At 36.2% G+C, this 14,346-nt stretch overlaps 1 long non-coding RNA gene across 2 annotated transcripts in view; it reads right to left on the reverse strand.

Moving 5' to 3' along the window:
* Positions 1–6,662: 6,662 nt before the first annotated feature.
* The window catches only part of LOC136850003 (uncharacterized), a 30,636-nt gene continuing 22,952 nt past the window's right edge, over positions 6,663–14,346 (reverse strand). For both annotated transcript variants that reach the window (XR_010856506.1, XR_010856507.1), the window contains exon 5: positions 6,663–6,855. This is a non-coding gene — a long non-coding RNA (uncharacterized lncRNA). The remainder of the gene's footprint in view (positions 6,856–14,346) is intronic.

Consider the following 14,346-nt stretch of genomic DNA (forward strand, 5'->3'; position numbering starts at 1 on the left):
TCTTGGGACACCACCTATAACACTGAGCATATACTACAGTGTCGATTTCACACACATTTTTGCCCACAGCAATTATATGGCCACTTTCCTGACAGGGCCCTTTCCTTTGCTTTCCTTCTAGTCACAATAAGATCTGTTTTGTTTACGCTTATTTTCATTCTCTCCCCAAATTTTATGGTACTCTGTGTCTTAGCAATGACCACCGAGTGTCTTGCTTTTCAGTACCTTTGCAAGATGTACAAGTTTGCCAAATTCTTCCAAATTTTTAGTATCCCGTTTTGCTTTGTAAGTTCTCATTGTCATACTCTTTCGGCACACTTCCGGTCCTACCCGTTCCTTTATCCGATTTTACCATATGTTTTCTAATTATCAGTGACTAGCTCACTTGGGTGTTATTCCTGATGGTCCCTGAATTTTCCACTTTTTGATCTCTTTAATGGTATATTCTCTGTTGGACCCTTCACCATGTAGCACTCTCTAGCTCAATGGTTCTTAAACTGGAGGGCGCGACCCCCAAGGGGGGCGCCAGAATCTTCCAAGGGGTGCGCAGGTAGGGTTGCCAGATGGTGCCTATTATTCTTTTAATTTGTGATGTTAATTGCAAAGTTGCCAAAAACATTATCACTGCTTCCATGTGTTTTCTAATTATTATCTCAAAACATGCCAAAAATTCAAAATAAGTCAATTTCCATTTCAAATCACCCATCCCACTGATGAGTACTACCAAGCCAAAAAGGCCACTGGCTATAATCCACTGTTTTGTTGATATTATTACATGCAGTTAAACTAGTAACGATGGCAAAAAATTGTAATAAATATGGTTTTATTGTCATCAGCGTCTTTTGTTTTCCAATACTACATAAATATAGATAAATAAATCACCAAGGAGAATGTGTAATAATTTTTGGTGTGGTCATGATCCATGAATAAATATATTAATAGTAAAAATTATATTTATTTTTGTAGTAATTATTATTTTTTCTAACATTTTCTGTCAATGTAGTCTGTATAATGCTGAAACTGTTTGAATAAGGATTAAGATAAAATTTGGTTTCATTATACGTTTGTTTTACCCGTTTTCTGTGAACATTGTTTATCCACTGAAATACAGTACAGTGCATACTTATAAAAAATTTAACAGCAACGAAACAAAACTCTATCATTCATCTATATACTCATGAGCAATGATATTTAACATTATACAAATAAACATCATATTGTTTATAGTTTATAGCTGGCAAACATTTCAGGGGCAGGGGCGTGGGATCTATGCATAATGCAGAGGTGGGGTGCAAGGCAAAAAAGTTTAAGAACCACGGTGTCTTCACTGTCATCATTCAGACGATTTTCAAAACTCCTAAAATATTCCATTGGGTTCCTTTTCCTCTTATCTCCATTTTCATCTTTCCTTGACATATCCTCTTCTGAATATTTGTGCTGTGTTGTTGATCTGATTCAACTCTCCTCATCTCGTTTGTCCTTGGTTTAGCCGGCGCCTCTCTTCCTATAGCTTGAAGGATGTCTTTTTCTCTCCTGTAGGCCTTTGTACATCTTGATTCTCCCACCATGTCTCTTGATGTCCCGTCCACTGTGTCACACACACTCTTTTTATGCTATATTTATAGACACTTTTTCTTGATGTATATTCTTTTTAAACCTTTCCATCCTCCAGTCTTCATTCTATCCTGGTCCTTTTCTTCACCTTTTTTTTCTCTCTCACCGTCAGATCATTTCGAGCTCCCTGGTCTATCAGCAGAAACCTCTTCTCAGATCTGTGTTTGTTTCCCACAACAAAATTAATTATTAACTTCTCTCTGGGATGTTTTTTAAACTGCTTCTCCCTCTACCTCATTTGATCAACCTGATTGCGGGCAATCTAACGATAATACTTGTGTTACCTTTATGCATATCTTCTATATTCTTTCATTTATTTGACTCACTCGTCACATTCGCTATTTCCAATCAGAAGGAACCCGCTCTCCTCTAGTGTTCACATATTCACGGTTGGTTGATGCCTTGGCCAGCTTGGTATGAAAATATCGGTGATTTCACCAAACTATTCAAGGGAGATTGGTGCTCCCAATAGTCTGGCTATTAGCTGATGCTTAGGGCCTTCAGCAACCATAGGAGATAAAAGTTTTATTATTGTCACTGCATAGGAATGCAATCTGCTTCAGGAACTGTTTAATTTTCCATCATGTAGGCCTAGTTGATTGGCATGGATATTCAAGAAAGGTTTAATCAGTTGATATTTAGAATATCTACTTACCTCTGTCATAAATTTCCTGTTAGGTGTTCTTGGCGTCGTGGTGGCGTTTTTCTTTTCAAGAGCACGTCATGTGCTGTTTGAGGAAAGGCAAGAAGAGGTTTGTTAGCTCGTGTCAATTTGACCCTCGAATGAAAGGGACCTCGCTGATTTCAAATATTCACGTCTGCTGTTTGAAGAACCGACTTTCTTATCACTTATAATTTCTGTGATTTGATGTGTGTGTTTCGTGTGTCATTTTAAAGGGGCCAGGCACTGGCTGCTATATTTCACACTTGACTAAGATGAGGTAAGAAATCATTTTAACTTGTATTCGCTGAATAAAAGACCATTTCGTTATACAGCTTGCGTGAGGACTTCGTTTTTGGATTTTGAGGAGAGAATAACCATATCCAACTCAATAACAGTCATCACCTAACAGTGTGGCAATCTGCAGTTTTGAGTTCGCTATCCTCAGGTTTGTTGTCACCACTGACATTCTTTCTCTTGAACTGAATTGAATTGAATATAGAATTTAGGTCAAAGGCCAAGCACTGGGACCTATGAGGTCATTTAGCGCTGAAACGGAAATTGACAGTAAAAGGTTTGAAAGGTGTAACAGGAGTAATACCTCGCAGTTACTCTAAGAATCAATTGTTAAGAGAGGGTGAAAAGTAAGATGGAAGAAAGAGAATATGATAGGAGGTACAGTAAAAGAAACGAAAGGGGTTATAGCTAGGGGCCGAAGGCACGCTGTAAAGAACCTTAAGTAATGCATACAGTGCACCGCATGAGGTGCATTGACGCCACTAACCTCCTACGGGGATTCCTTCTCTTGAGTTTTGCTCAATCCATTTTTCTTTCAGAAATTAACTGCTTTCTTCTGCACAGTTTCTCTCGGTATAGGTTATCATGTATTTTATCAGAGAAACGAAACACATTGTCGTTATTTAAAATCGCTTTATTTCATCTGGTCACCTTCAAAAGATCATATTTGATGAAAGTCTAGAAAACACACATCAGAATTTCAGTTTAAGAAGCACTGCTCTGAAGTAAAGATAATAACCTGATAATACAAAGATGATAACAAGGAATCTGTCACATTCCTTTACTAGGTTTTGCATCCTAAATGGGCGTCTGAACTCCTGATCAGTCTAAAATGATGAAAGAGTTTTCACTGAGACTAAGACTGGTTGCGTTGTTGAGTAGGATAGAATGTTAAAGAACGTTTCTTGGCAGTTTGTGTTTAGCATTTATTTGACTACGAGTAGTGTTGGCAAAGTGAAACTGGAAACCTCAGAAAGTGCTAAAGGACTAGAATTGGGGGAGTTTTAGACAATTTAGCAGGCAGTAGTGTTAAGGAATAACCCCTAAGTAGGATATAACCTAAGATTTATTAGGTAAGTGTGGTTAATCGAGTTCATTAAATCACGTTAAAGCTTAGGTTTATTCAAGTCAACTTGTCTTTCCAGTTAAAAAAAATCGTTCTGTTCAGTTAATTTAGACCTAAAATATACACACCACCATACCTCATACTCTGGTCTTTATAGTGGCTGCAATTAAAATTTTAGTATGAAAAGGCAAATACAATAGAATAGCTCAGGGGTTCCCAAACTGGAGCTCGCGAGCACCTCTGTGCTCTCCGATGGCCTGGCAGTGCTCTTTCGAAGTTGTTAAAATCGTGATCGCGAGCACCAACTCATCGTAGGCATAACTGCCGAATTTAAAATACCCTTCCGCTTTTTTCGTTTTGCATATATAACACTGCTTGCGAGTTGCTTTGGCAAACGCTGATGAGGCAAATATAGAAAAGCTAGACAAAGCAGTTCAGCGCCAGGGTTCTCACTGAATCCACAAATTAGCTTGGGTATCAGTATTCAGGAAATAATGGTTCATATGAATTTTATTTGTTCCTTTTTTTGTAGTTTTCCACGTATATCACAACATGATTAACGTAAAGAGGAACATAATTGATAATAAGCATGTGTATGTTTTAGTTTGTTATTGAACAATAAAACTCATTTAGCTACATTTTTAGATATCAATATAATCTGACTTAAGAGGTAAACATATTGCCTGTGAATCATTGTGTGCCGCTAAATCTATGAGTTATGTAAAATATGCCAGATTAGTGAATGTCAGTAACTTTGAATAAACATCGAAGTAGTAAAAGTTCATTTTTGAATTTTCAACGCAAGTAATTTCAAATTTTTGTTACCTTTAAATAAACAAAGACTAAGTCTTTCACTTACTAATTGAAATGCTTCTTAATTCACAATCTATAAAATTATTGTGGTGCTCTCACAGTTATCCAGAAAACAGGTGGGTGCTCAGCTTAAAAAGGTTGGGAACCCCTGGAATAGTTCTTGTATTCCCGTCTAAGTAGTTATAGTACTAACGTTCTACACTGTGAAGAATGAGATGGTAGTGTAGGCCTAATAAAGATCAGTCTACAGATTAATGTCTCCTGCCTTATGATCTTATATGGTCTGCCGCTGGTAGTGTCATTCTCTCTCTCTATCTCTCTCTTTCGAATCTAGGTAGTTTCATCTCGTCAACTGAGACGCAGTGATTGTGTTGTAGTAACGTAGTGATGAGTTCTTGATTGTGGTGTGATTATTTCGGTGGTAACGTCCAAAAAAATGAGTAATTAATGTAGAAAATTTGTATAAGAGCTCAATAATGCCATTTCCCATGCCTCGGGAATAGGTATCTGGCCGTAGTTTTCGAAATGCTTCGTAAAACTTCTTTGCATGAACATATCACGGAAAGCCTAAGTCTAATAAAGTAAAAGGGTACAGATTGAGAGAGCCATGATGTTTTTGTATGAGTTTTTCCATCAATAGAGTTTTTTTTCCTCCACGCGAATATCATAGACTAAATTTTGGTATGTTAGAATAAATAAAAGTTCTCGGCTTTTTCTGTACCGTTTTAGTAAGTCTAAAATTTAGAATTCTCATAATGTAGAGTAAATTTATAGTTTACCATTTTCATGGATTTGCGAGTGGCTTCTACTTCAGATGTAATAATCTTATATCAGATATATATTACCGTAATGGGTAAATGGAGTGAGGTATAGATACATTAACTCGTTAAATTGCATAATCTCAGTTATATAAATACAATGGGGTAAAATTGAGAAGAACAGTATTTGACAAAGTCATGACCGAAAGGAAATCACCCAGTGAGGAAGTATTTCTTTCTCCAAAAGGTGTTGAAGCCGTTCTGCTTTCTGTCTCAACAGAAAATGTAAATTTTCGAAATCCCTTGTTTGCTGATCCAGTAGAGGTTAAAATAGGTACTTAAGTCTGACTCATCCCGCGTACAGTTTGATTAGTGTTACCTAAAGTTTCATTTAATTTACAGATATCTATTTTTCAACTTAGTAAATCAGAGTTTATCCTAGGTCTACGTTTAGTTAGTTACCTTTGCTATATTGCTGTAGGGGAGGTTGTAGTTTGTAATAATAGTCTCTTTCTCCAAGTTAGTCTTATATCACGAAATATATAAAATAAACCCTGTTAAACTGTCTTCCAGTACACAATGTGAGTACGTTGCTGATTGACCCTTGAATGGTTTTGGAAAGTGTCTGAAACGTCAGCAAGACCATTAAAGTACCTCTAGTAAATTTTATATACCAGATATATTTGCCGCTTAATGTACCTGTATTTTCTGACTCTTGTCTTACAGATGACCCAAAATTTTATAAAGAAAACTACTAGATATATTTGAGGAGAATTCAATGTACATGTATTTTGGCTTACATTCACTGCATTTGCACTGGTAACACGTAAATCGCACTGTCTTCATTCAGATCGCACTGGTGTTCATTCACCAAATCGCACTGGTGACATGAAATCGCACTTGTGTTCATTCAAGAAAAATCGCACTGGTGTTCATTCACTAAATCCACTGGTGTTCATTCACTGATGGTTGACTGGAGAATTCACTGGCTCGCACTGGTGTTCATTCACTGCAAATCGCACTGGTGTTCATTCACTGCAAATCGCACTGGTGTTCATTCACTGCAAATCGCACTGGTGTTCATTCACTGCAAATCGCACTGGTGTTCATTCACTGCAAATCGCACTATCTCCAAATATTATTGATATATAGAACTAGCTGGCAACTGAGGGTTATACTTGCCATATAATATGGTTACGAGGAAAGAATATTTAAAAAATCTCACTACTTGGAATACATTTCCTGGTTACATAAAATAATGAACATAAAATAATGACTTGTTTCCGTATCGTTCCTTTCACTATAAGATAAATGAAACCATTTTCGGAAATTTCAGATATTTTATTATATTAAGACAGCCATAATTATATTAACAGCAGCCATAAGTGGGAGAAGCTAAACTATTTATAAATTATAGAAATCTTGGACCACATACCAAACCAAACCGCAGCCCAACCAAAAAAAAAAAAAAAAAAAAATTAAAAATAATTTTGAAATTTCAAAATGTGAGGCGTCCAGAAATTTATTTTCACAGCCCTGGATTACCGGCTTAATTTTATCATTAAAATGGTGTTCCGACGATCCTCTTGGCCTAAAAGTCCTCTCGTGCTGAACAGTATAGTTTCACAGTTCTCTCTCTCTCTTGCCTGTAAAATAGGAAGGGATCTTGAATATTAACAATCTCTAACGAATTAAAATTTCAAAACTGGAAATGGGTACTGTACATCTTTAATCAATCTGCTTTGGACTTTTGTCATTTCAATGTTTTAAACAGAATTTTAAAATTTTGTAACTGACATTACAAAATTATAAGCAAATGATTAATTGTATGGTCCATTGCATTGTTCAATGTTGTATAATTACAAAGAAAGGCTATTTTGAAGAACGGCTACTTTGAAGAACAGGATAAAAAAGAAAGGCTATTTTGAAGAACGGCTACTTTGAAGAACAGGATAAAAAAAAATAACACTTTTCTCGCATATTTAGTCTCGATCTCTTAATAAAAAACAATTGAAGGCTTTCCTTGTCAACCCATCAAGTGCATCAAGAACAATAAACCGAAATTGTATACTGAAGAAAATTTTTTTTAACCTATTCTTTAAAATGCAATTGCATATTCAATAATGTGAAAAGTTTATAAGAATGTGCATCTTTGTAGCATTGTATTCTTTAAAATACGTGATTCTCCTTATTTTGCAATATGTCATTTAAAATAATTTGAAAAGTTTAAATTGCTAAAAGATGTTGGAAATATTCTTTAAAATGTGAAAAGTCCTTCTTATTTTGGAAAAGTCATTTAAAAATTTGGAAAAGTAAGTTATTTTAAAATAATTCAAAATCTTACTCAAATAATCTTACTCAAATAATCTTACTCAAATAATCTTACTCAAATAATCTTACTCAAATAATCTTACTCAAATAATCTTAAATTTTAAATTATTTTAAAATGACAACTTACTTTTCTCAAATAATTCAAATTGAATTATTTGAGAAAAGTAAGTTGTCATTTTGAAATAATTTAAGAAAAGTTTACAATGCTACCAAAAGTAATCCATCTTTATATAAAAGCATTCAATGTTCAAACTATATATACTTTTTAAAAATATCTCACTGAAAATACCTCACTTACATTTACTGACAAACACAGGATGCCTCCTGCACTAACATACAAGTTCGTTAATAGTGCTAAGCTATAATAGACTACCCATCATAACAAAAGATACAGTGAGACTAGCAATATCCAGAACGCTAATTTAAAAGAAGTTTTTAATAAATATACAAATGCTTTTGGATGTATTAAAAACTATGCAAAATGCTTTTTTGAACGCACAATCTTCCTTTGGAACAAAACACTAAATCACGCTTCCCTGAAGATTCAAACAATGACCATCAAATGCCCATGAATTGCGTAGACCAGGCATCGGTCTATGCAAATGAAGAAGTGGGGTTATTAGTGAAGGTTGCTAACGCCTCCGTCTTACGAAAATACGAGGAGTTACTTAGATTTGCAACAAAGTAACAGCGTGGCAAAAGCAGTGGGGGGTAACCTGGAGTTTTGGCCAGCTAAAAATCTGTCTCTTGAACATCTAGGCACGACGGTCTACCTTTGTACCAAGTTTAACTGAAATCCCTTCAACAAGGACTTAAAAACAGGCAGCCAGACACGGACTAAAAACTAGACCCAACCTTCATCAGCAAGCGACTAATAAGTTAACCTTACCTATTATTATTATTATTATTATTATTATTATTATTATTATTATTATTATTATTATTATTATTATTATTATTATTATTATTATTCAGAAGATGAACCCCATCCATATGGACAAGCCAACCTCAGGAGCCATTGACTATAAATTCAAGCTTCCAAAAATTGTGGTGTTCATTAGAAAGAAATGACAGAAGGTAAAAGGAAATACAGAAAGAAGAGATCTCTTATTAAAAAATTAAATTACATTACCAAATTAATAAATGGATAAAAATTTAAGTAAATCACTAAAATGCACTTACTATTAATATTATTCATGGATTAAAGGAAAATTATCTGACATTCCGAAATTCAATCACAAATCGATATAGAAACTTCAGCTAAACCAATGGTTCATTTCATCATTTTTGGACAAAGCCAAAATATATTATACTTTTACAGGAAATTAAAGCCATTGACTATAAATTAAAAAAAGTAGTTATCCAAAAATGTTGATATTCAAGGCCGTTCATTAGAAAGAAATGACAGAAGGTAAAAAGGTAAATACAGAAAGAAGAGATCTGCTTATTAATAAATTAAAATTATAAACCATTAGTCTTCACTATAGTCTGTTCAAATTAATAAATGGATAAAAATTTAAAAGTAAATTGCCAAAATGCACTTATCCTTTAAATCTCTGGTTAATCCCTTGTTTATGGAGATCTGTCAAAACCCTAAAGAAAAATTATCTGACATGATTTTCCTTTCTTTGAAATTCAATCACAAATCGATATAGAAACCATAATCAGCATTAAAAATCAAAATTTGGTTGGTTTCATCATTTTTTCAAGCCATTTGATAAAGGATACTCCAAAATATATTATACATTTTTTTCAGTGCGCTTAAAAAGCAGGAAAAATTACCATTAAAGTCCTTTGTTGTTTCTTTAATATGAAATAAAAAAAAAAAGTAGACCTATAAAGATGTTGGCCACAACTCCGCTTTGATATTCCAGTGACTGGCCGTTGAGGTAACTACAGTTTCAGCGTTAATTAATGACAGGACAAGTTATTTGTTTTTACGATATACACTGCAAATGTGAACAAAGCTTTAAAACGAATAACTTTCCATTACATGGTCTAAAAGGCAAAATTTAATAAACCATTAGTTTGACACTGAGATTCTTTTCCTGGCCCCACCCCAGCGATCTTAGAATGTTAAACAGACTATAAGAAGAGAGAGAGAGAGAGAGAGAGAGAGAGAGAGAGAGAGAGAGAGAGAGAGAGCAAATGCCGAAATCCTCTCTAGGATCAAATCTCTCTTCAGATGGACGTGGCTTCTGCTACGAACCACAATCAGTAGTTGCGGTACTGAGGGGTCCGTATCTTGCCCAGAGCAGAATAAAACTTGAAAAGGGGAGACTGGGCCCAAATTATTATCATTACTATGATTATTCCAATTATCTGTGTGGAAGGCCTGTGACCAGTGAGAAATCTTCCAATGAAGCCATCTATAAGGTTTGGTCATTACTGGACAAACAGACCACAAAAAAGTTGCAAGAGACCTTAGAGTTAGGTATGAAAGGACACGTCTCAACAGTGCGAATTCTGATGACTCGAAAGTGGTAACTGGGTTAGAGAAAATTGGCTTGAAACACTCGAGAATAAATTCCGTTAAAACGTAACCAAGAATACCTTTGAAAAATACTTAACTTTAGCCAATCCCGATGTACGTAGAGAGCATCTGGAAATTCAGTTTGCTAGTACCATTCTTGCTATCAGGAGAGGTGAGGATTTTCAAAAGAGGGCAGGAAAAAATTGACATAGCCAGATGAAAGATGGAAGGTGGCCCCTGAACGTAGTAAGTAGGACTGTAACGTGTCTGCACTGTTCATGACCATAAAGACCTCAACAAGTCTACTGTAGGATGGGTGGCAACTGGGAATAGGCTACATGAACGCATCATTTCGATGTCATGGCCACTACTACGTTCTAGACCCACAAAAACTTTGGAAACTGGATCAACAAGACCTAACTAATGCTTAAGAAGTTAACGTCTAGTTGACGATTACAAGAAATTATGACAAATACAATCGAAATTTTACTAACTTTCAGCCTTAAAACCCTAACACTTCCCTTTTGTATCCAATCAGACACTGCAGTAGTATTACCAACCAAATACAGCACACACACACACACACACACACACACATACAAAGAGAGAGAGAGAGAGAGAGAGAGAGAGAGAGAGAGAAATACGGCAAGGCAAGAGCCTAATAATGTTAAGTTTTAAAACAAGCATTAACGTGCCACAGTCGGCAAATCCAACTCGTATCTGCTGTCGGACAAGACGCACTGGTAATTTTACATGCGCTCAGAGAGAGAGAGAGAGAGAGAGAGAGAGGTATGCGTTCATAAAAGTGCTGAACGTCAAAATCCAGCTGTCACAATATCCAAACCAGACGGATGGAACTCCAGCAACTGTCTGCTATGCCAATGGCCAAGCGCTAGGACCTATGAGGTCATTCAGCGTTTAAATAGAAATTGACAGTGAACGAGTTTGAAAGGCGTAAAGGAGGAAAACTTCGCAGCCTCACTACGAATTAATTGTTGGCAGACGATGGAATGTAGGCTGGAAGAAAGAGAATATGAACAGAGGTACAGTAAACGGAATGAATGGGGTTGCAGCTAGGGGCCGAAGGAACGCAGCAAAGAACCTTAAGTAATGCATACAGTGCACCAAATGAAGTGCACTGGAGGCTCTAACCCCAACGGGGGGAATTTGCAGAAGGTCGGAGGTAAATGCAAAAGTCACAGAATTATATATGACATGGAGTCAAATAGATTCTTTCAGGTACGAAATCCAATGGACGAGCAACTAGATGTCCTCACCAACACCAGGAACATAAGAAAGCAAATGGCCACGAGATTCAAACCTTCGGTTTTTGAGGCAACAAAGACTCTGGATATTTTTTTATGGTTGTTGAAGAGATTAGTAGAAGTTTCGAGTTTGTATGGTCTCACAGAAATGGAGGTTACCTCGTCGAGGCCTTCTGGGACAGGACGAGGTCTAATCATGGCTGGTAGGGGTCACAGGAGAGAGAGAGAGAGAGAGAGAGAGAGAGAGAGAGAGAGAGAGAGAGAGAGAGAGAGAGAGAGAATCTAATCGCGCTGAGAGCTGTTTTCTAGTGGGTCCGTGTGTGTATGAATGTTGTGTGTGTAGAGCCGTGTGTGTGTGTGTGTGTGTGTGAGAGAGCAGCTGTGTGAAGAGAGAGAGAGAGAGAGAGAACCGCTTTCTGTTGCTACCAAGAGCAGCCATTTTCTGTTGCTACTGTAGCCGTGTATGAGAGAGAGAGAGGGAGAAAGGGAGTTGCTAGTGAGAGCTGTTATCTGTGTGTGTGTCTGTTAGAGAGAGAGAGAGAGAGAGAGAGAGAGAGAGAGAGAGAGAGAGAGAGAGTTACTGAGAGAGCCGTTTTCTGTTGCTACTGAGAGCCGTTTTGTGTGTGTGTGTAAGCAGGTTATATTTACAGTAAACACGGGCAATATGGAATAGTTGTATATTCACGTAATCCAATATAACATCATGGGCTGCAATGCACCTAACAATGTTGGTGCCACTCTCACTCAAGCGAGACTGCCGGGCAGACTCAATATCTCCCGCCTTAAACACATTTTGGCGGGAATATAAGTAATGCTTCTTTTATATGCGACATATGGAAACATCCTACAATGTGTGAGAGAGAGAGAGAGAGAGAGAGAGAGAGAGAGAGAGAGAGAGAGAGAGAGAGAGAGACAGAGAGAGACCCGAGAGAGAGTTGTTAAAGAGAGAGAGCGAGAGAGAGCTGTTTTCTGAGAGAGAGAGAGAGAGAGAGAGAGAGAGAGAGAGAGAGAGAGAGAGAGAGAGAGAAAACCGTTTTTGTTGCTACTGAGAACCGTTTTCTATGAGTTTGTGTGTGTGTGTGAGAGAGAGCGAACCGTTTTCTGTTGCTACTGAGAGCCGTTTTGTGTGTGTGTGTGTGTGTGTGTGTGTGTGTGTGTGTGTGTGTGTGTGAGAGAGAGAGCGAGAGAGAGAGAGAGAGCCGCTTTCTGTTGCGACCAAAAGCCTTGTTCGAAAGAGAGAGAGAGAGAGAGAGAGAGAGAGAGAGAGAGAGAGAGAGAGAGAGAGAGAGAGAGAGAGAGAGAGGACGGATATGAGGTCAAGAAGCAGCAACGTAAAAACAATAAAGAACATAATTATAATTAAAATGAGTCACGCTCTAAAAAGCTTTTCTTCAAAAGGTTTAAATTGGACGAGAAAGCAGCCGCTGCTGCTTCAGTAACTGGCATTATTTATTATTATTATTATTATTATTATTATTATTATTATTATTATTATTATTATTATTATTATTCAGAAGATGAACCCTATTCATATGGAACAAATCCACCAGATGACTTGAAATTCAAGCTTCCAATAAATATGGTGTTCATTTTGAAGCAGCAGCAGTAGGTAATGCGAAATACAGAGAGAAACCAGTTATTAGAAAAAAAAATAGATTAATAAATTAGATAAAAATATAAGGCAAATTGTTTTAGGGCAGTAATGCATTGCATCTTCGCCTGAACTTTATAAGTTCCAATTGCACCACATCCTCAAGGAGACAGTTCCACAGTCCAACGGTGTGAGGAATAAAGGACCTCTGGCACTAAGAAGTTCAACAGCGAGAACATTTACCATAAACTGATTTATGGATATTCGACTACAAAGACAAACCAAGGGGGGCGATTTCAGCCATTCAATGCTTTAGACAGTGAAAAGGGTTGTGCTAGAGTGGTTGGACAGCAAGACCGAAGTAAGGAATCAGAATGGAGATAAAGTAAAAGGTTAAAAAGTGTAGGTGCAGCTTCTAAGCGCCGAAGGGACGCTGCAAGCAACCTTTAGTAATGCTTACAGTGCACGGCCTGAGGTGCACTGACAGATCTAACCCCCCCCCAAACGGAGGAAAACAATGAAAGTCTTCTAGTGAAACAAACAGTGTGCATACACACACACATTGCATTGTGGGCTCAAGGAATATAACAGAGGGTTTAAGATTATATACATAGTAGATATAGAGATATATATAACTACCATATAAGAAAGAACTATATATATATATATATATATATATATATATATAGATACATATATATATATATACATATATATATATACATATATATATATATATATATACATATATATATACATATATATATATATATATATATACATATATATACATATACATATACATATATATATATACATATATATATATATATATATATATATATATATATATATATATATATATATATATATATATATATATATATATATATATATATATATATATATATATATATATATATATAGAGAGAGAGAGAGAGAGAGAGAGAGAGAGAGAGAGAGAGTTAAACTGCTATGATTTACCACCTACTCCCACGTATTTGGACATTTCAACTGTAAAAAGAACAAAAAATTCTGTAACCCGATAAAGAAAAATTCTGTTTGGAAGTAGGCCTAAAATACAAACCAAATAAAACTGCATGTAGAGAAACTAACCACCACAGAATACTGATCGCTGTAGGTCAACAAGAAGAATCACCAAGCGCTGTACAAATGAAGTTTGTTCACTATCTATTCATAGCGTCATCTCATTCCTAACAAAGAAGCGACTTTACCCCAGAGTTCATTCATCAATTAAATTTCTTTCCCAGTCATCCAAAACCTCGCAGCTCTAACCACCGTGGGTTACAATGAGGCCCGGCTGCCTCCAATGGAACAAGTCAATTCTTAACGAGTAAACAAAGTAAACAGCTCATTTTACCAACTAAAGCGACTTTTCTTAACACAAGCCCTGCTATTTAACAAATCATGAAGAAAAACACTGAAGAAAAACTTAAAACATGAAAAATGTTTAACA

The sequence above is a fragment of the Macrobrachium rosenbergii genome, chromosome 2 (assembly GCF_040412425.1).
Source record: "Macrobrachium rosenbergii isolate ZJJX-2024 chromosome 2, ASM4041242v1, whole genome shotgun sequence".
NCBI classification, from domain to species: Eukaryota; Metazoa; Arthropoda; class Malacostraca; order Decapoda; family Palaemonidae; genus Macrobrachium; species Macrobrachium rosenbergii.